The sequence below is a fragment of the Hyperolius riggenbachi genome, chromosome 1, assembly GCF_040937935.1.
Source record: "Hyperolius riggenbachi isolate aHypRig1 chromosome 1, aHypRig1.pri, whole genome shotgun sequence".
In the NCBI taxonomy this organism is placed as follows: domain Eukaryota; kingdom Metazoa; phylum Chordata; class Amphibia; order Anura; family Hyperoliidae; genus Hyperolius; species Hyperolius riggenbachi.
Genome location: NC_090646.1, coordinates 101213740 through 101235405, shown reverse-complemented (window position 1 = coordinate 101235405; position 21666 = coordinate 101213740).

Here is a 21666-nt window from a genome sequence, read left to right as displayed (position 1 = left end):
GTGACATTTTCGGCACTGTTGCGGTGAGATCATATAACAATTGCATTGCAATGGAGATTTCAAGCGTGGAAGGGGCCTCAAAGTTTGGAAGATTATGATAATGTTCCAGAATGTGATGACGTAACTATATTTGAATACATGAGGATTGTTGTTCATGGTAAAATATAAGACATCCCCTAAAATAAGCCTCAAGGCATCTTTTGAAGCAAAAATTAGTATAAAAAGTTGTCTGAAGGTTTTCTTCAGAAACCTGCTAGATTTCATGTTTGCTTGCATAAGCTCACTGGCTCCAGCCTGCTGATCACCTGACATCTAACTGCTAAACAGCAACCAGCACAACTGCCATCTTTGTGTTTACTATTTCCCTGCATCAGTGTTTTACTACAGCTTACATCTGGAAATATGCCTGAAGAAGGGGACTAGAACTAGATCCCAGAAAGCTTGCATTATTTAACGTTATCAGTTAGCCATTAAAAGGTATTACTTTTACAAGACTTTGTTTTTTTCTACCTACATATATTGTTTGGCTAACACGGTACAGAAACATTTTTACTACTATCTTATTTTTGAGGAAACATAGTAATACACTATTTTGTTGTTTTTCTAAACTTTTGTGCCGTCTCTTCTGTCCCTGTGTGGAGAAGGACATAATGACAGCAGAGATCACAGTCGGCAAATGTCAGAATCTCAGCAATTATTTATAGCCACATAACATTCTCGCTGCACTTTTTTTTTCGAAAAGTGCAATCCTTCGCTCTCCTGTAAGACAACGCGAGTAAATGTCAGCCATCTGGCTGTTTCTGGAATACAGACTATTTTTACTGGCACACTTTCTGTGTCCTTTGTAGATCCTGTCAAGTGCGTTTTCTGTTATAGGAGAATAAACTCCCTAGCCGGGGTGGCATGGACTTCTCGGCAGATGCCCGTGTTCTTCATGCACAGATGGTATGTGCCATTTCTCCCAACTCCCCTTCGCAGTCATCCCACTGTATAATCTGACAAGAGAGAGCAGTTCTCCGGCAATGAAGAGACAGCTGTAGAAATTATCTGGCCTTTTTCTTGTGATTCTTACTTTCTTTCTTTCTTTCTTCAAAGTGAACATTTTTACTTGGTTGACATACTAAGATCTCTCCCACACAAATTCATCTACGTCTCTCTTGTTTCGGACATGTCACTGAGTGATTATAGTAATTTTAAAGGCTGCTTTAGTATTGCTGAACAGATTTGGAAGACAGCCGTACACAACTGTTACTAGACAAGAATATTAATGGTCTGCATGTAAAATGCAAAGAACAAGTTGAGATATCGATGCAGCCCTTGACAACCAGAAGAACAAGCAAGATGTGGATGTATACAAGCTGGATGTGATGTGAAGGGAAAGAATAAACCATTAGATACTATCCTATGTAGAGGGAAGGCTCAGGATTCTATAGAGCCTTCCTGGTCCTCTCTCCATCCAGTAGTTACAGTGCCAGGCTCCGGTGAAGTTTATTCGACCAGCTTTGTTGAAAACATCTTCTGCCCTCCTCGGGCAGTCTGTGCAAGTGTTTATAGCTCATAACAGCATTTCAGTAGTTGTTTTTGCCAAGGGATGCCTTGAAAAACTTCAGTCAAGTCAAGGATCCCTTCACTCAGAAAAGTTTATAAAAGTATACAGCGCTTCTGGGTACTCCTAAGTGCAAAACATTTCTTCAACAAATCTTCCCCTAAGGGAGGCAAAGATGGATTAAGATGTAGGCAAGTTAGTAGATTTGGGGCTCCCTTTGTGGTCTTTTTGGTTAGCTGAAGTGGAGAGAGGTCAGAGCAGGTGGCTGGTGGGCCCCAGGCAACTGTGTAGGCTGCCTGGTGGATGATCCTGCTCTGAAGGGAGGTTTGTAAATTGTTTGGGCTTTTGAGGGGCAGCATGCATTTACTTGCCTATGGCAGTCTCTATCTTCTGTTTCCCTGTCCTGCAGGTGGAAGTTCCACCAATGATGTTCCTGAGTCCCTGGCCACCGGAATGTATGCCGCGGATACACAATTCATGCCAGGAGATTTACCTTATTTATGTGCCACTAGGCCTGTATGCCATAATCCACGTGTCCGTATTTAAAGGAATACTATCGATACCCAAGTGTTCTAAAATGACAATGTACAAATAATGTCTAAGTAGCTGTGTAAACATTTTCCTACTTTTCATGTTAAATATCAGAGGCAAAAGCTGTAATTTATTGAGGGTAGGATTTAGCTATATTAGGACAAATCAATTGCAGAAGGGGTGTCTGCTTCAATGCACAGCCAGAGTTGCATGTCAGACTACAGAAAGCAAATATCAAACATATCAAACTCTGAAAGCAAAAACAGTATGAAAAGCTGTGACAATTAGTTACATTTCCTCTGCTGTCTTCAGACACTTCAGTCAGAAACAGAGCTCCCAACAGCTGCAGCTCCTGTGTCCTGTCTCTCTCAGTCACACACAGAGCTACACATAGAGTTAACTGATCAAGTGTGAGGGGAATTTCCCCTCTCCTCATGGCTCAGTCAGCCATCAGTTTGGGCGTCAGTAAAGTTTGAAAGTATTTTGATAACTGTAAACAAGGAAGTTGCTACTAAAATGTATACACCAGTACTTAGCAGCACTTCCCAAACAATTCCTGTGTCAATTGAAAAAAATATGTGAATCGATAGTATTTCTTTAAAGGGATGAGCTGGCGACACTGCACCGTACATATTCCTCTTACCTTTAAAGAGAGTCTGAAGCGAGAATAGATCTCGCTTCAGACCTCATATATAGCAGGGGCACTTGTGCCCCTGCTAAACCGCCGCTATCCCGCGGCTTAACGGGGGTCCCTGTCCCCCCAAATCCCCTCCGTAATGCGGGGGAGCGCTTCCGCATTCGGGCAGGGCTAGCCGCCTCAGCCCTGCCCCACGCGCGTCTGTCAGACGCGTATCTCCGCCTCTCCCCCGCCCCTCTCAGTCTTCCTTCACTGAGAGGGGCGGGGGAGAGGCGGCGATGCGCGTCTGATAGACGCGACTGGAGGCAGGGCTGCAGCCGTTAGCCCTGCCTCCAGGAAGGGAAATTCTATGACCAACCTAGCGACCAACTTTTGCGGGGGGTGGGTTGGGGGTGAAGGGACCCTCGTGCAGCCGCGGGATAGCGCGTTTTAGCAGGGGCACACGTGCCCCTGCTATATATGAGAGCTGAAGCGAGATTTAGTCTCGCTTCAGTGTCTCTTTAAATGTATCCTTTGGAACATATTACTTAAAAAGGAACTATCGTAAATAAAGCATAAAAAGTCTTTTTCATCACAGTGTGCCGTATACAGAATGGCAGCTGCTCTGACATTGACTAGAATATTGTGACCTTCTAGAGGATAAACATTATGTAAACTGCCACAGCACTGAGACAACTAATCAGATTAGAGAGGCATTCTAACAATTAATTGCGTTGTTGTTGGAAGATGGCATTTGATAAACTCTCCGCTATTTCTCACTGCCTTTGATTTTCTTTTACATAAATCCTCCAGAGTAGATGAGCTGCATTGTAATGTTTCATTGCCTGAGGCTAACACAGCCATATATCTTAAGGAAGCACTGAGCCATTTTAGATATTGGTATTATATTCACTTTACTGTGGGCTGTCAGATCCATTGGAGATACTAAAAGCTGTTACATTGGCTGTATTTTACTTTTTTAATATACAGAGATCATTTGGGTAATTTTAGTAAGAGGTAAAACACAATAGAGCTCTAGGCCTGAGCGGAGGAGAACATTTCTTCTAGGAGAATTTCTTGTGCAAGGCGGATTCTCAGAGCAGCACACAACAGGTGACCTATTTATATTTCTCTGATGGGCTTATTACAGTCACAGAGGTAACTGCAAATCATTGTATTTGATGGGGTCCAATGTTGTGATGGCAAGAACTGTTCACTGGTGAACAGTCCCTGTGTAATGACGTCATGGCTACTTCTGGGTCAGGGAGGTCCATCAGCAGTGTGTAGGCACTGGCCCAGCAGGGCATCTCCTTGATCATATGCTCGTGGTGGGAGTGCTCTGTGCATGACATTCTGCAGAGCCCTTCCTGCCGGGGACACACAATGATGCGCACCACCGGGCCATTGCCGGCACACTGCTGATAGACCTTGCCAACCCAGAAGTAGCCCCAAAGTCATTACACAGGGACTGTTCGCCAGCACACAGTTCTTTCCATCACTGGCCCCCAACCCTGCATAGCCTTGAGCAATGGTCCCCTTTCACTTCTTCCCATGGATATGATAACGTATAATCCCATTTATATTACAGTGCATGGACACACAGATTAAAGAGACACTGAAGCGAAAAAAAATATATGATATAGTGAATTGGTTGTGTACTATGAATAATTACTAGAAGATTAGCAGCAAAGAAAATATTCTCATATTTTTATTTTCAGGTATATAGTGTTTTTTCTAACATTGCATCATTCTATAATATGTGCAGATTACACAACATTCAGCATCCAAAATGAGTCTTTCAGAGCAGTCTGTGAACTAATGGCCTCTCCTCTAGCAGAGGAAAAGAAAACAGTTGAGATAATAAAAGTCAGATAACAGCCCTATCCACGACTAAACTTAGTCGGAGAGTTAATGGCTTGTTTGCATAGAGATAACAACTGGAGTTTCTTAACTCTTCCTGTGCTGGAAACAATTAGACTGATGTATCTGATCTTAATGTTTTATTTCTTAGCTGTACTACACATACAAATCATAATATCATAATTTTTTTTTCGCTTCAGTGTCTCAGTGGCAAGATTCCCACCAGTTAAAACGACGGTTTCCTGATCAGAAAAATGGATGTGTTCTTGGATCCTAATCTTATTTACAGGATGCACACTTGCCAGTCTGGAACAGTTCCGTTTGATCCATTGCAGTAAGTGAAATGCAAATTTGGAATCTGCATGATCATTTCCGGATTGCCGTTAAAGTGGATGCCAACGGAATCCATACTCGCCTATGAAATCGGACAGTGTCTGTTCTTACTAGGCTTACATTCCTGCCCTACTCACTTCTTCTGTGTCTTTTGTCATCTCAGGTCCCCTGGCGCTACTGCCACCGTCGCTTGGCACCACTGCAGGAGTAAAGCGCCATTATATACTGTAGATCGGAGTCCCAGAAGAAACATCAAGCTACCATTGGATTGCAAAAGACCAATGGGAATCCTTCCTAGCAACAAGGAGGATTCTTATTGGTCCTCCACTCTATGAACCAATGACAATCCTTCCTGTTGCAGGACCTAAATGGTGGCAACAACAGAACATGTGCAAAAGGAGTGTGCATATGTTAAGAAAAAGATTGTGTGCCGCACTAATCCACTCAACATGTGCATTGGCCACAATGAGAATTACACGACCCAATGAGAGAATGGTCAAATCACAGCATCATCTATTGGAAAGTGTTTCACTTACAACTTTATTTCAAGATATTTCAAACATATAAAACCATTTAAAAACAGAAGTAATAAATATCCTCTTGTGGTTGAAATATCTTGAAATAAAGCTGTAACTGAAACACTTTCCGGGATCGGTTGAAAAGGGCGCCCGAGCTGCCTGTATGAAAAGGGCGCCGCCATAGACATCAATGTTATTTCTGGAAATATGGGCTACAAGGTGTAGAAAAGGGCGCCCGAGTTTTGATATAGGCTACAAGTGGGCTCCCCTTTGTAGCCCATATTTTTTCGGCTACAAGGTTTTCGGCTACAAGCGGGCTCCCCTTTGTAGCCCATATTTTTTTTCGGCTACAGTAAGGTGCCCCTCTGTAGCCCATATTATTGCATTTTTTTGTAGCCTATGTTTTTTTATGGGCTACAAGCACTGTAAGCCGAATTATTTCATTCCCCCACTATCCATGGCGGCCTGGAGGGGGAATAGTAATTAACACATCCCGGAGTTTTTTTGTAGCCGAAGTTTTTATATGGGCTACACCAGGCGCCTTGTTTTTTTTGTAGCCGAAGTTTTTATATGGGCTACACCAAGCGTCTTTTTTGTAGCCGAACTTTATATGGGCTACACCAGGCGCCTTTTTTGTAGCCGAAGTTGGTATATATATGGGCTCCACCAGGCGCCCTTTTTTACCGGCGCCCTTTTCATGTAGACCCCACTTTCCAACAAATGCTTCTTTCCTTGGGGATGTGAATATGTTGATGGACATACAACAGGTTCACTCTAATTTTGCACAATGCAGATCAGGATCAGAATCAGAATCATGTTTATTTCGCTAAGTACAATAAGAGTTGTACCCAGATCGCATGAGAGACCAGGGGGCCCTGGGGTGATGCCAGCCTGGGGTGTTTTAGATGGAGACAAGGGCCCTGTATCAGCTATTTGACGATCACGGCCACAGTTATCATCCTGGCAGTGGATCATCAGCAGTGCTTGCATGCTTGAGGCATTCGGGAGAGCTCGGAGGAGAGGAGCTCCTCCACGTGGGTGGCCGAGTGGGCTGGAGGTGGCGGTTGGTGGAGGCCACCTCTGGAGCACAGCAGAGTGGCCAGCAGAGCTGCCTCAGCAGTAAGGAGCTCCATCATGTTGGTGGTAGGAAGCGGCAGCAAGTGAGCCCTGAACAGCCGAAAGTCCCGATCCATCAATCAGCTGGCATCCTGATGGTAGAGCAGAGCACCTGTGGTCCCGTCATCCCACCCCAGTTGCAGAGGGGCTCAGAGGTGAAAGACTACAGGAAAAAAAAAGAAAAAAGGCCGGAGCCCTGTGGCCACGGCATCCGAGCATGGCAGCATCTTGATTATGATAATCTACTGTACTTCAAAAGAGACATGGGCCCATATGCAATTCACTTTTTCTCCTAAGTTTTCTCCTGGGTGATATTTTCATAAATTGTTAATAAGCTGCCTTTAAAACACCAGCAAGCAAGAAAATTCTCAAAATAATTTTAAATAGTACTTTTTCACCAACTTTTTGCAACTTTTTAAAATGCAAAGTACTGAAAAGTTATCTTAACCACTTGCCAACCGCGCACTCATAACGCGCGTCGGCAAAGTGGCAGCTGCAGGACCAGCGACGCATATCTGCGCCGACGGCTGCAAGCTAATTAATCAGGAAACAGCTGCTCGAGCGAGCGGCTGCTTCGTGTCAATCCACGGCGGGGGGCTCCATGAATAGCCTGCGGGCCGCCGATCGCGGCTCGCAGGCTAATTGTAAACACAAGCGGAAATAATCCGCTTTGTTTACATTTGTACAACGCTGCTAACAGTAGTAGCGTTGTACTAGATCAGCGATCCCCGGCCAATCAGCGGCCGGGGATCGCTGTCACATGACAGGCAGGAGCCTGTTAGAGGCTGCACAGGACAGATCCGTTCCTGTGCAGCCTCCGATCTCCGGGGAAGGGAGGGAGGAGAGGGAGAGGGGGAATCCTGCGGTGGAGGGGGCTTTGAGGTGCCCCCCCCCCACCAGCCACACGCAGGCAGGAGCGATCAGACCCCCCCCAGCACATCATCCCCCTAGTGTGATCTGGGCGATCTGGTCGCTCTGCCTGGTGTTTGATCTGTGCTGGGGGCTGTAGAGCCCACCCAGCACAGATCAGTGAAATTAGCGCTGGTCCTTAAGGGGGGGGGGGGGGGTAAAGGCTGGGTCATCAAGTGGTTAAATAGAAGACAAAAATTATCTCGAAGGAGTAAACTCAGAAGAAAAAGTGAATTGCATTTGGTCCATGGTAGCTTATATTGAAACAAATAACAAAATAAGCATGATATATAACACAAAAACTATACAATAATCAGTGTAACAGCAGTACAAATTTGTTACACCAAGACTACAACCCAATCCGGACTGGCAGAACTGTAGAAAGTGTTGACAATGATACCGATTCAAATATTCCGCCTAATAAACAGGAGTCAAAAGAACTTGAAGACTTAATAGACTATATTCTAAGACAACCAAAGTAAGAAGAATAAGAACAGATGAAGATGAAATTGTGTAGCCGGAAACACAGTTCCACTGTGTAGAGGGGCTGTGAGATTCCTTGTTATAACCACATTGAAACCCTGTCTTCTATATTATTTTTAGCTAACTATAAAGATTTAAATAAACTTGGCAAAAGATGTATATACATTTGAAGGATTTGTGTAAGTTATATTCTAGCTATGGTTAGCCGTGGTTATTCTTTAAACAAGTGCAAATAGCAAAAAAAATTGAAGAAATTGTTAGTAATTTCAATTGGAGACAAAGATAATTGTTTCAGACAAAACAAGGACACCATGGTCCAGATGCAATTAACTTTTTCCTGAGTTTTCACTAAATTATATTTTCAAAATTGTCCATAAAATGCTCTTCAAATCACTAGCAAGCAAGAAAATACTCAAAATAATTTTGATAGTACTTTTTCAATTACTTTTTGGTACTTTTTCAGTTGCAAAGAAATGAAAAGTTATTTTAAATAGAAAATTTGAAAAATATCTCTTAAGAGATAACTCAGGAGAAAAAAATAATTGCTTATGGGCCCATGTCTTTCTTTATTTTGGGAACTAAATCTTATGCTGAAATTGGTGATGGCAGCAAACCTCAAATGCTATGGTAAACTTAGTTATCATGGCTTCTTTTAAACGTGTCAAATAGAAAAAGCATTTTTAATTATTAGATTACTTTATTATTTTCTAATCTTTATAAAATTTATTTTTTTAGTACTTCTTTAGAAAACAATTTTACAGAATTAATTTATTTAGATAACTGACCAGTATATACATTATTTGATTATCCTATAAGCATAGTTATAATGTTTAAATAAGTTTTAATTTACTGTAAATCTCAATAATGCTGGAAACAGGTCTAAAGGTGGCCATACATCTAGCGATTTGGCTGTATGATCGACCATTCGATTCAATCAATTTGTAGAATCGGGAGAGAATCAAATGTGTTCCAGAATTTTAAATCGATGAAAAGGGGATGATTTCATGTTGAATCGACCAGCTTAGTCCATAGAGCAGGATGCAAGATATTGGTCAATCACACAGGAATCGGCTACTGTTCTCATGTTATTCGATCAACTCTAATTCAATGTTACTCTCAGAGCATGGAGACACAACATCGGTCAGATCGAATGTGAAGGTGTCTCACAGGTGAATTGCATACAATATTATTTGTAGTGTGTGGGTCACTAGTCGATCAACCATACTGAAGTGAATTCCTTAATAAAGTTGACCGCTTTGTCAATTCAGTCGGAATCACTAGATATATCGCTAGCTTTTGTGCTTTGGTGGGCCAAGATAACCGACAACATTTCAGAAAGATATAAGCATACCTCAAGCCAATTAAGACGAAGATATTATCATAAGCAAATCCTTCATGGAATATAAAGAAGGGAGATATTTTTAAATTTGGAAACCCAGTGTCTTGAGACATTTCTCCAATCAGCAGGTCATGATGCAAACAAGATGTCTACAAGCCTATGTCACCAATTAATTACAACATCACTCTCATTAATTAAATGTCATATTTTGTAAATAAGATAAATTGATTGAAGCACAGAACCTTACATAGAAAAATTGGGTATAAAACGGGAGGTAGTTGGGTCGGGTCCACACATCTCGATAACAGCTGCCTTGGGGTTAGACCTTCTACATAACTGAGGAGAGGTATGCTTTATTGATATTATATTCTGGTGATTCTTGGCATTGATTTATTTAACTTTACCTATATTAAGCAATGAGTGTTAGCATTTTTTTGCATTATTTTAGAACACTGTATTCTCAGCAACTACTAGAGACACTCAGAAAAATTCAACTTTAACCAATGTTTGACCTATAATTTAATATCTGCAAGATAACGTATATTTCATGAAACTGAGAATTCTGAACTTTCAACATCTTGAAGATTCATATTTTTCTGCTGTAAATATATTACTTGTTGTAAAATCCCATTTTATATAAAAACCCAAACTGAGTGCTTTGGGATTATTCCAAGAGAAACCATAATTTATAATATTTACTGTTGTAGAGGGAAAGAACTCCACTTTACCCCATCATTTTTGTCACAATGCTTGAGAAGTTGTTCTTTTTCTGAGTTAGTGATCTTACATAGGTAGATACCGCAAAGTATTCCAACATTACTGCTTTCTTCTCCCTTATTCTGTGCCTTGCTCATAGCTTTATTGTAGACATGGAGGTGGCCATATTGAATTCCACAAATTATCTGAATACATGCAGAAGTTTGTACTCTGAGCATATGTTGCATAACAATAAATATCACCAGGCTCTTTCTCAGGCAAGATGATATCTCTATTTCTGCACCAAGCTAAATCTTTGTAATGCTCAAGAACCAAGAAGATGGTTATCTCAAGTAATATGACTGATTTTTTTACATAAATGTGTCCACTATGAAATCCAAAGAAAGTCCCTCTTCAATTTTCTCTGGTTGTATGAATTGTAGTCAGTGGCGGACACAGCCAGCAGTGGGCCCCTGTGCAAAATTGTAATTGTGGGGCCCCTATGACCTGCGGCGCGCGTAGCGCGCCGCGGCAAAATATGGGCGTGGCTACAACCTAAATAGTGCATATAGAACCTGCGGCGCATAGCGCCGCGGCAAAAAATGGGCGTGGCAATGACCGGATGAGGGCGGAGCTAACTGTAACTTAAAGCGAACCCGGGGTGAGGGTTTATTTCCTTTTAAACAATACTAGTTGCCTGGCGGCCCTGCTGATCTATTTGGCTGCAGTAATAAACTGAATTACACCAGCAACAAGCATGCAGCTAATCTTCTCAGTTCTGACAATATTGTCAGAAACCCCTGACCTGCTGCATGCTTGTTCAGGGTCTATGGTTGAAAGAATAAGAGGCAGAGGACCAGCACGGCAGCCAGGCAACTGGTATTGCTTAAAAGGAGAGAAATATGTCAGCCTCAATATTATTCTCACCTCAGGTTCCCTTGAAAAGTGCAACGCAAAGACAGTGGGCCCAAGTTTTGGTGACCCTTTCCCCAGAAAATTCACATAATTGTGCAGGTTTTCTCAAGAAAATACACATATATGCCCAGAAAATACGTGCAATCATGTCGGCAGATATGCCCAGAAAATACGTGCAATCATGTCGGCAGATATGCCCAGAAAATACGTGCAATCAAGTCGGCAGATATGCCCAGAAAATACATGCAATCAAGTCGGCAGATATGCCCAGAAAATACGTGCAAACAAGTCGGCAGATATGCCCAGAAAATACATGCAATCAAGTCGGCAGATATGCCCAGAAAATACGTGCAAACAAGTCGGCAGATATGCCCAGAAAATACGTGCAATCATGTCGGCAGATATGCCCAGAAAATACATGCAATCATGTGGCAGACCTGCCCAGAACATACACCTGCTAATATAAATAAAACAAAAACATTTACTCACCTGCAGCAGCAGACCTCCTGTCCCAGCCTCCATCCGGCGCGCAGCTCCCATGGGTGGTTGGGTGGATAGGTAGCCTAGTGGGTGGGTTAGTGGGTGGGTGAGTGGGTGGGTGGGTGGGTAGGTAGGTAGCCTGGTGGGTGGGTGGGTAACTAGGTAGGTAGGTAGGTAGCCCGGTGGGTGGGTAGGTAGGTAGCCTGGTGGGTGGGTTGGTAACTAGCCCGGTAGGTAGCCGGGTGGGTGGTTAGGTAGGTAGCCTGGTGGGTGGGTAGGTAGGTAGCCTGGTGGGTGGGTTGGTAACTAGCCCGGTAGGTAGCCGGGTGGGTGGTTAGGTAGGTAGCCGGGTGGGTGGTTAGGTAGGTAGCCTGGTGGGTGGGTGATTAGGTAGGTAGCCTGGTGGGTGGGTGGGTGGGTGGGTAGCCTGGTGGGTGGGTAGGTAGCCTGGTGGGTGGGTTGGTAACTAGCCCGGTAGGTAGCCGGGTGGGTGGTTAGGTAGGTAGCCTGGTGGGTGGGTTGGTAACTAGCCCGGTAGGTAGCCGGGTGGGTGGTTAGGTAGGTAGCCGGGTGGGTGGTTAGGTAGGTAGCCGGGTGGGTGGTTAGGTAGGTAGCCTGGTGGGTGGGTGGGTAGCCTGGTGGGTGGGTAGGTAGCCTGGTGGGTGGGTTGGTAACTAGCCCGGTAGGTAGCCGGGTGGGTGGTTAGGTAGGTAGCCGGGTGGGTAGGTAGGTAGGAAGCCTGGTGGGTGGGTAGCCGGGTGGGTGGGTAGGTAGGTAGCCGGGTGGGTGGTTAGGTAGGTAGCCGGGTGGGTAGGTAGGAAGCCTGGTGGGTGGGTAGGTAGCCTGGTGGGTGGGTGGGTGGGTAGGTAGGTAGCCTGGTGGGTGGGTAGGTAGCCTGGTGGGTGGGTTGGTAACTAGCCCGGTAGGTAGCCGGGTGGGTGGTTAGGTAGGTAGCCGGGTGGGTGGTTAGGTAGGTAGCCGGGTGGGTAGGTAGGTAGGTAGCCTGGTGGGTGGGTGGGTAGCCGGGTGGGTGGGTAGGTAGCCTGGTGGGTGGGTTGGTAACAAGCCCGGTAGGTAGCCGGGTGGGTGGTTAGGTAGGTAGCCGGGTGGGTGGTTAGGTAGGTAGCCGGGTGGGTGGGTAGGTAGCCTGGTGGGTGGGTTGGTAACTAGCCCGGTAGGTAGCCGGGTGGGTGGTTAGGTAGGTAGCCGGGTGGGTGGTTAGGTAGGTAGCCGGGTGGGTGGTTAGGTAGGTAGGTAGCTGGGTAGGTAGGTAGGTAGCCGGGTGGGTAGGTAGCCGGGTGGGTAGGTAGCCGGGTGGGTGGTTAGGTAGGAAGCCTGGTGGGTGGGTAGGTAGCCGGGTGGGTGGTTAGGTAGTTAGGTGGGTGGTTAGGTAGGAAGCCTGGTGGGTGGGTAGGTAGCCGGGTGGGTAGGTAGGTAGGAAGCCTGGTGGGTGGTTAGGTAGTCGGTGGGGTAGGTAGGAAGCCTGGTGGGTGGGTAGGTAGGTAGCCGGGTGGGTAGGTGGTTAGGTAGCCGGGTGGGTAGCTATCCGGGTGGGGGGCCCGACTCCTATCCTCCCTCCCTCCCTTCCTTCCTCACCTCGGGGGGCCCCCTCCCGATATGCGCGGCGGGAGAGCGAGCGGCAAATGCAGGAAGTCTTCAGGGCTCTCCAGGCATCCGCTAGAGTCCCAGCCGCTGAGTCTCCAATATGTCTCCAACTGGAGACATATTGGAGACTAAGCGGCTGGGCCTCTAGCGGATGCCTGGAGAGCCCTGAAGACTTCCTGCATTTGCCGCTCGCTCGCTCGCTCTCCCGCCGCGCATATCGGGAGGGGGGCCCCCCGAGGTGAGGGAGGGAGGGAGGATAGGAATCGGGGGGCCCCCCGGGGAATAAAATAATTAAAAAAAAAAAAAAAATACTTAATGGGCCCCTGAAGAAAACGGAACTTCAGGGGCCCTCGTGCGGCGGCACGGCCTGCACGGCCGTATGTCCGCCACTGATTGTAGTTGATCTCCATAAGACAGAAGCATGCAGAGATCTGCTATACAAGGAAAAGTCAGAAAGTAAGGTTCCTAAATTATTATAAATAATAATAATAATTTACATAGCACCATCACCTTTCATGGCCCTGTATAATGGAAAGAAACAAACAAGTGTACATAATATACAGATAATGGTACACACATGCCGAAACACATATTATTGCATAATATAGAAGTAGTGAACAGTATAAGTTAAAGTGACTATTGTATGGTGATTAACAAAACATCCAGCATTTAACAAAACTCAAAAGGGAGAGAGAGCCCTGCCCATGTGAGCTTACAACCTAAAGGAATGGGGGAGGAAAAGAGGTGGGGACATACATAAGGTTTAAATCCAGGGTTACTGTACCTGTGAGTTTAATTCAGAAAGAAGCACAACTTGTCCAGGGGCTGAAAGTGGAAAGTGTGTTTTAACGATGCCCTTGAAGGCTGAGAGGTTTGGGGAGAGATGGATATGTTTTGAAAGTCAATTTCAGAGGAGGGGAGAGGCTCGTGAGAAGTCCTGTATATGTGAGTGGGAGTAGGTAATTCCAGAGGAGGGTAGCAGAAGGTTATTCTCAGAACGGAGGTTGTGATTAAGACGGAAACGTGGAGACTAGTGTAGTGAGGAGATGTAAGGAGGAGAAAGATTGCCATTTGTATTGTTAGAGATAAAAGTTCGAAGCAAATATGTCAATATTGACTTTAGTAAAGCCTTAAGCCTCATACACATGTTCAACAAAGGTCTTTTAAATGCACGATTATCGAACAACTTTTGGTGTTGAAGCAAGTTGAAACAAAAAAAATGTGTTTGCTATTGTTTAACCACTTCACCTAGAAGGGTTTTCCCCTTAAAAAAACAGAGCAATTTTCACCCGTCAGCGCTCCTTCCATTCATTCACCTATAACTTTATTACTACTTATCACAACTAAACAATCTATATCATGTTTTTTTCACCACTGATTAGGCTTTCTTTGGGGGGTACTTTTTGCTAAGAATTATTTTATTCTAACTCAGTTTTAATAATAAGAAAAAAATTGAAAACATCCACTATTTCTCAATTTTCGGCCATTATAGCTTCAAAATAAAACATGCTACCATAATTAAAACCCACACATTTTATTTGACCATTTGTCTCAGTTATTGCAACGTTTCAAATTTTTCCCTAGTACAATGTATGGCGCCAATATTTTATTTGGAAATAAAGGTGCTTTTTTTCAGTTTTGCGTCTATCCCTAATTACAAGCCCATAATTTATAAAGTAATTGTAGTATACAGTTTTTATATACATATTTAAAAAGTTCAGTCCCTAAGGTAACTATTTATGTATTTTTTTATTTGTAATTTTTTTTAACCACTTGAGGACTCAGCCTTTACCCCCCCTTAAGGACCAGCGCTGTTTTTTCCATTCAGACCACTGCAGCTTTAACGGTTTATTGCTCGCTCATACAACCTACCACCTAAATGAATTTTGGCTCCTTTTCTTCTCACTAATACAGCTTTCTTTTGATGCTATTTGATTGCTGCTGCGAGTTTTACTTTTTATTATATTCATCAAAAAAGACATGAATTTTGGCAAAAAAATGATTTTTTTAACTTTCTGTGCTGACATTTTTCAAATAAAGTAAAATTTCTGTATACATGCAGCGCGAAAAATGTGGACAAACATGTTTTTGATGAAAAAAAACCCATTCAGTGTATATTTATTGGTTTGGGTAAAAGTTATAGCGTTTACAAACTATGGTGCAAAAAGTGAATTTTCCCATTTTTAAGCATCTCTGACTTTCCTGACTACCTGTCATGTTTCATGAGGTGCTAAAATTCCAGGATAGTATAAATACCCCACAAATAACCCCATTTTGGAAAGAAGACATCCCAAAGTATTCACTGAGAGGCATAGTGAGTTCATAGAAGATTTTATTTTTTGTCACAAGTTAGCGGAAAATGACAGTTTGTCACAAAAAAAAAAAAAAAAAAAGGTTTCCATTTCTGCTAACTTGTAACAAAAAAAAATGAAATCTGCCATGGACTCAACATGCCCCTCAATGAATACCTTGAAGTGTCTATTTTTCAAAATGGGGTCATTTATGGGGTGTGTTTACTGTCCTGGCATTTTGGGGGGTGCGGAATTGTAAGCACCCCTGTAAAGCCTAAAAGTAGTCATTGCACTGTGGGCCTCTTAGCGCAGTTTGGCTGCAAAAAAGTGTCACACATATGGTATCGCTATACTCGGGAGAAGTAGTACAATGTGTTTTGGGGTGTATTTTTACACATACCCATGCTGGGTGGGAGAAATATCTCTGCAAATGACAATTTTTTGATTTTTTTACACACAATTGTCCATTTACAGAGTTATTTCTCCCACTCAGCATGGGTATGTATAAAAATACACCCCAAAACACATTGTACTACTTCTCCTGAGTACGGCGATACCACATGTGTGGCACTTTTTTGCACCCTAACTGCGCTAAGGGGCCCAAAGTCCAATGAGTACCTTTAGGATTTCACAGGTCATTTTGAGACATTTGGTTTCAAGACTACTCCTCACGGTTTAGGGCCCCTAAAATGCCAGGGCAGTATAGGAACCCCACAAATGACCCCATTTTACAAAGAAGACACCCCAAGGTACTCAATTAGGAGTATGGTGAGTTCATAGAAGATTTTACTTTTTGTCACAAGTTAGCGGAAAATGATTGTTATTGGGTTTTTTTTACCAAGTGTCATTTTCCGCTAACTTGTGACAAAAAATAAAATCTTCTATGAACTCACCATACTCCTAACGGAATACCTTGGGATGTCCTCTTTGTAAAATGGGGTCATCTGTGGGGTTCCTATACTGCTCTGGCATTTTAGGGGCCCTAAACCGTGAGGAGTAGTCTTGAAACCAAATGTTTCAAAATGACCTGTGAAATGCTAAAGGTACTCATTGGACTCTGGGCCCCTTAGCGCAGTTAGGGTGCAAAAAAGTGCCACACATGTGGTATCGCCGTACTCGGGAGAAGTAGTACAATGTGTTTTGGGGTGTATTTTTACACATACCCATATTGGGTGGGAGAAATCTCTCTGTAAATGACATTTTTTTGATTTCTTTACACACAATTGTCAATTTACAGAGATATTTCTCCCACCCAATATGGGTATGTGTAAAAATACACCCCAAAACACATAATACTACTTCTCCTGAGTACGGCGGTACCACATGTGTGGCACTTTTTTGCATCCTAACTGCGCTAAGGGGCCCAGAGTCCAATGAGTACCGTTAGCATTTCACAGATCATTTTGAGAAATTTGGTTTCAAGACTACTCCTCACGGTTTAGGGCCCCTAAAATGCCAGGGCAGTATAGGAACCCCACAAATGACCCCATTTTAGAAAGAAGACACCCCAAGGTACTCAATTAGGAGTATGGTGAGTTCATAGAAGATTTTACTTTTTGTCACAAGTTAGCGGAAAATGATTGTTATTGGTTTTTTTTACCAAGTGTCATTTTCCGCTAACTTGTGACAAAAAATAAAATCTTCTATGAACTCACCATACTCCTAACGGAATACCTTGGGATGTCCTCTTTGTAAAATGGGGTCATTTGTGGGGTTCCTATACTGCTCTGGCATTTTAGGGGCCCTAAACCGTGAGGAGTAGTCTTGAAACCAAATGTTTCAAAATGACCTGTGAAATGCTAAAGGTACTCATTGGACTCTGGGCCCCTTAGCGCAGTTAGGGTGCAAAAAAGGGCCACACATGTGGTATCGCCGTACTCGGGAGAAGTAGTACAATGTGTTTTGGGGTGTATTTTTACACATACCCATATTGGGTGGGAGAAATACCTCTGTAAATGACAATTTTTTGATTTCTTTACACACAATTGTCAATTTACAGAGATATTTCTCCCACCCAATATGGGTATGTGTAAAAATACACCCCAAAACACATAATACTACTTCTCCTGAGTACGGCGGTACCACATGTGTGGCACTTTTTTGCATCCTAACTGCGCTAAGGGGCCCAGAGTCCAATGAGTACCGTTAGCATTTCACAGGACATTTTGAGAAGTTTGGTTTCAAGACTACTCCTCACGGTTTAGGGCCCCTAAAATGCCAGGACAGTATAGGAACCCCACAAATGACCCCATTTTACAAAGAGGACATCCTAAGGTATTCCGTTAGGAGTATGGTGAGTTCATAGAAGATTTTTTTTTTGTCACAAGTTAGTGGAAAATGACACTTGGTAAACAAAACCCAATAAAAATCATTTTCCGCTAACTTGTGACAAAAAGCTAAATCTTCTATGAACTCACCATACTCCTAATTGAGTACCTTGGGGTGTCTTCTTTCTAAAATGGGGTCATTTGTGGGGTTCCTATACTGCTCTGGCATTTTAGGGGCCCTAAACCGTGAGGAGTAGTCTTGAAACCAAATGTTTCAAAATGACCTGTGAAATGCTAAAGGTACTCATTGGACTCTGGGCCCCTTAGCGCAGTTAGGGTGCAAAAAAGGGCCACACATGTGGTATCGCCGTACTCGGGAGAAGTAGTACAATGTGTTTTGGGGTGTATTTTTACACATACCCATATTGGGTGGGAGAAATATCTCTGTAAATGACAATTTTTTGATTTCTTTACACACAATTGTCCATTTACAGAGATATTTCTCCCACCCAATATGGGTATGTGTAAAAATACACCCCAAAACACATTGTACTACTTCTCCCGAGTACAGCGATACCACATATGTGGCACTTTTTTGCACCCTAACTGCGCTAAGGGGCCCAGAGTCCAATGAGTACCGTTACCATTTCACAGGTCATTTTGAGAAATTTGGTTTCAAGACTACTCCTCACGGTTTAGGGCCCCTAAAATGCCAGAGCAGTATAGGAACCCCACAAATGACCCCATTTTACAAAGAGGACATCCCAAGGTATTCCGTTAGGAGTATGGTGAGTTCATAGAAGATTTTATTTTTTGTCACAAGTTAGCGGAAAATGACACTTGGTAAAAAAACCCATTAACAATCATTTTCCGCTAACTTGTGACAAAAAGTAAAATCTTCTATGAACTCACCATACTCCTAATTGAGTACCTTGGGGTGTCTTCTTTCTAAAATGGGGTCATTTGTGGGGTTCCTATACTGCTCTGGCATTTTAGGGGCCCTAAACCGTGAGGAGTAGTCTTGAAACCAAATTTCTCAAAATGACCTGTGAAATGGTAACGGTACTCATTGGACTCTGGGCCCCTTAGCGCAGTTAGGGTGCAAAAAAGTGCCACATATGTGGTATCGCTGTACTCGGGAGAAGTAGTACAATGTGTTTTGGGGTGTATTTTTACACATACCCATATTGGGTGGGAGAAATATCTCTGTAAATGGACAAATGTGTGTAAAAAAAATCAAAAAATTGTCATTTACAGAGTGATTTCTTCTACCCATCATGGGTATGTGTAAAAATACACCCTAAAACACATTGGTCTACTTCTCCCGGGTACGGCGATAGCACGTGTGGCACTTTTTTGCAGCCTAACTGCGCTAAGGGGCCCAACGTGCAATGACTACCTTTGGGCTTTACAGGGGTGCTCACAATTTAGCCCCCCCCCCACATGACAGGACAGTTAACAAACCCCACAAATGACCCCATTTTAAAAATAAGACACCACAAAGTATTCCATGAGGGGCATGGTGAGTTTATAAAAAAAATTCTTTTTTGTCACAAGTTAGCAGAAAAGGATACTTTGTGAAAAAAAACAAAAAACAACAATTTATGCTAACTTGTGACAAAAAACAAAATCTTCTATGAACTCACCATGCACCTCACGGAATACTTTGGGGTGTCCTCTTTCCAAAATGGGGTCATTTGTGGGGTCTGTCCTGGCATTTTAGGGCCTCTGCAATCATTACATGTATGGCCAGTATTTCTGCTATACTCCTTATATTGGGCATACAGGTAGTGCATTCTGGGCTGAAAGGAAAAATGAACGGCAAACATCCCTTCATTCGCATCGATCAATGTGGATGAACAAATATCTGCCAAAAAATGTGAAACAAAAAGAAAAGAAAGAGAGACATAGGAGCTGCCACCCCAAAAATCCAAACCCACCAGCTCGTATGCCCAGGCAATCCTGATTTATTCATCCACATTGATCGATGTGAATGGAGAAATCATTGCTTGAGTTCTTTTTTGATACAAAGTGCTTGCCAAAGCATATGAATCCCCAACACCACACCTTGGCCCATATGCCTCGGCAAACGTATCTTTTTTACTGTGGAGGAGAAATCTCGTCCTACAGCGCTGCATGCACCGATTTTGTGTAACCTGACAGAAGCGCAATGCTTCTGTCAGGATGCACCATCAGTGCTGCAGCTGATTGGTCGGTCGGTCGGTCGGTCGGTCTGGATAGAAAAAAGAGAGAAGAAAAACGAAAAAAACAAAACAAAAGGAGGGGAAGGCGTCCGCCTGGACATAGGGAGCTGCCACCCCAAAAATCCAAACCCACCAGCTCGTATGCCCAGGCAATCCTGATTTATTCATCCACATTGATCGATGTGAATGGAGAAATCATTGCTTGAGTTCTTTTTTGATACAAAGTGCTTGCCAAAGCATATGAATCCCCAACACCACACCTTGGCCCATATGCCTCGGCAAACGTATCTTTTTTACTGTGGAGGAGAAATCTCGTCCTACAGCGCTGCATGCACCGATTTTGTGTAACCTGACAGAAGCGCAATGCTTCTGTCAGGATGCACCATCAGTGCTGCAGCTGATTGGTCGGTCGGTCGGTCGGTCGGTCTGGATAGAAAAAAGAGAGAAGAAAAACGAAAAAAACAAAACAAAAAGGAGGGGAAGGCGTCCGCCTGGACATAGGAGCTGCCACCCCAAAAATCCAAACCCACCAGCTCGTATGCCCAGGCAATCCTGATTTATTCATCCACATTGATCGATGTGAATGGAGAAATCATTGCTTGAGTTCTTTTTTGATACAAAGTGCTTGCCAAAGCATATGAATCCCCAACACCACACCTTGGCCCATATGCCTCGGCAAACGTATCTTTTTTACTGTGGAGGAGAAATCTCGTCCTACAGCGCTGCATGCACCGATTTTGTGTAACCTGACAGAAGCGCAATGCTTCTGTCAGGATGCATCATCAGTGCTGCAGCTGATTGGTCGGTTGGAAAAAAAGAGAGAAGAAGAAAAAAAAAAAAAAAAAAAAAAAAAGCAAGCAAGCAGCAAAGCACTTCAATAACATTAACTTTTTAAACTTTATTAAATATGTTCAAACCAAACAATAACATTGGTAACCAAATATTAACTTTTTTGCTTACCTGTTGTTTTTTTTGTTTGTTTTTTTTTACCTGCGAGCTGAGGATAAACTTCTCCTCCCCCATGGGTCAATGTGCAAAGTGCAAATCGCACAGATATGTGGCGAAGTACATTATGCATTCTGTCCCAAGTGAAAGGAGAGGTTTCTGGCAGGCCAGTGTATTTGGATCTCTCAAAACCTGATGTTTGGGTTCACACTGCATACTGGCCTATCCGGTCGGTCGAGCCCGCTGCACCGTCTCGCCCAAAATAGATCTTCAGGGAATACCACAAGAGTAGCATTCGGCCTAGTAATTAACTGCGTCGCCGTAGACTAACATGACTTCCGGGCCGACCCAAATTGCCGCAGAAGCCACGCAGTAACGTAGGCATGCACTAGCGTTAAGTCAAGCACTTCCGGCGTAGGGGGGGACCGCAAAGTGTGACTTTTGCTAGGCAATTTGCCCTAACGCATCGCGCCAGTGTGAAATAGCACTGAGAGACCCTTGTGTGCCTACTGCTGTGTCTGTAGTTCCCTAGGTTCTAAAAGTGTGCCTTCTCATGGTACCTCTCATAACACTCCCCTAGGCATAGGCCAGGCTGGTCAGGACAGCGGGGACAGTAAACGGGGGTGTCATGCCTTATTCCAGCCTTGCTGCAGACACGACATCTTTTTCTGGGGTTGCGTTGAGTTGGGGTACTGGGAATCGGGTAGGCGTAATGCCTTCCATGCAGCCGGCTAGTTGCATTTGGGGGTTGGGCTCTGTCACCTTCTGGATAGAGGAGTGCCGAAACAATGTCTTCCTGGAATTGAAGGAAAGATCCAGTTCTCCCAGCCTTACTGTAGAGAACAAAGCTGTTGTACATCGCCAATTGAATTAAATACACAGACACTTTCTTATACCAGCGTCTGGTTTTCCGGGAAATTAAATAGGGCCCTAACATCTGGTCATTGAAGTCCACCCCTCCCATGTTGGCATTATAGCTGTGGACGGCGAGGGGCTTTTCAATGACCTCTGT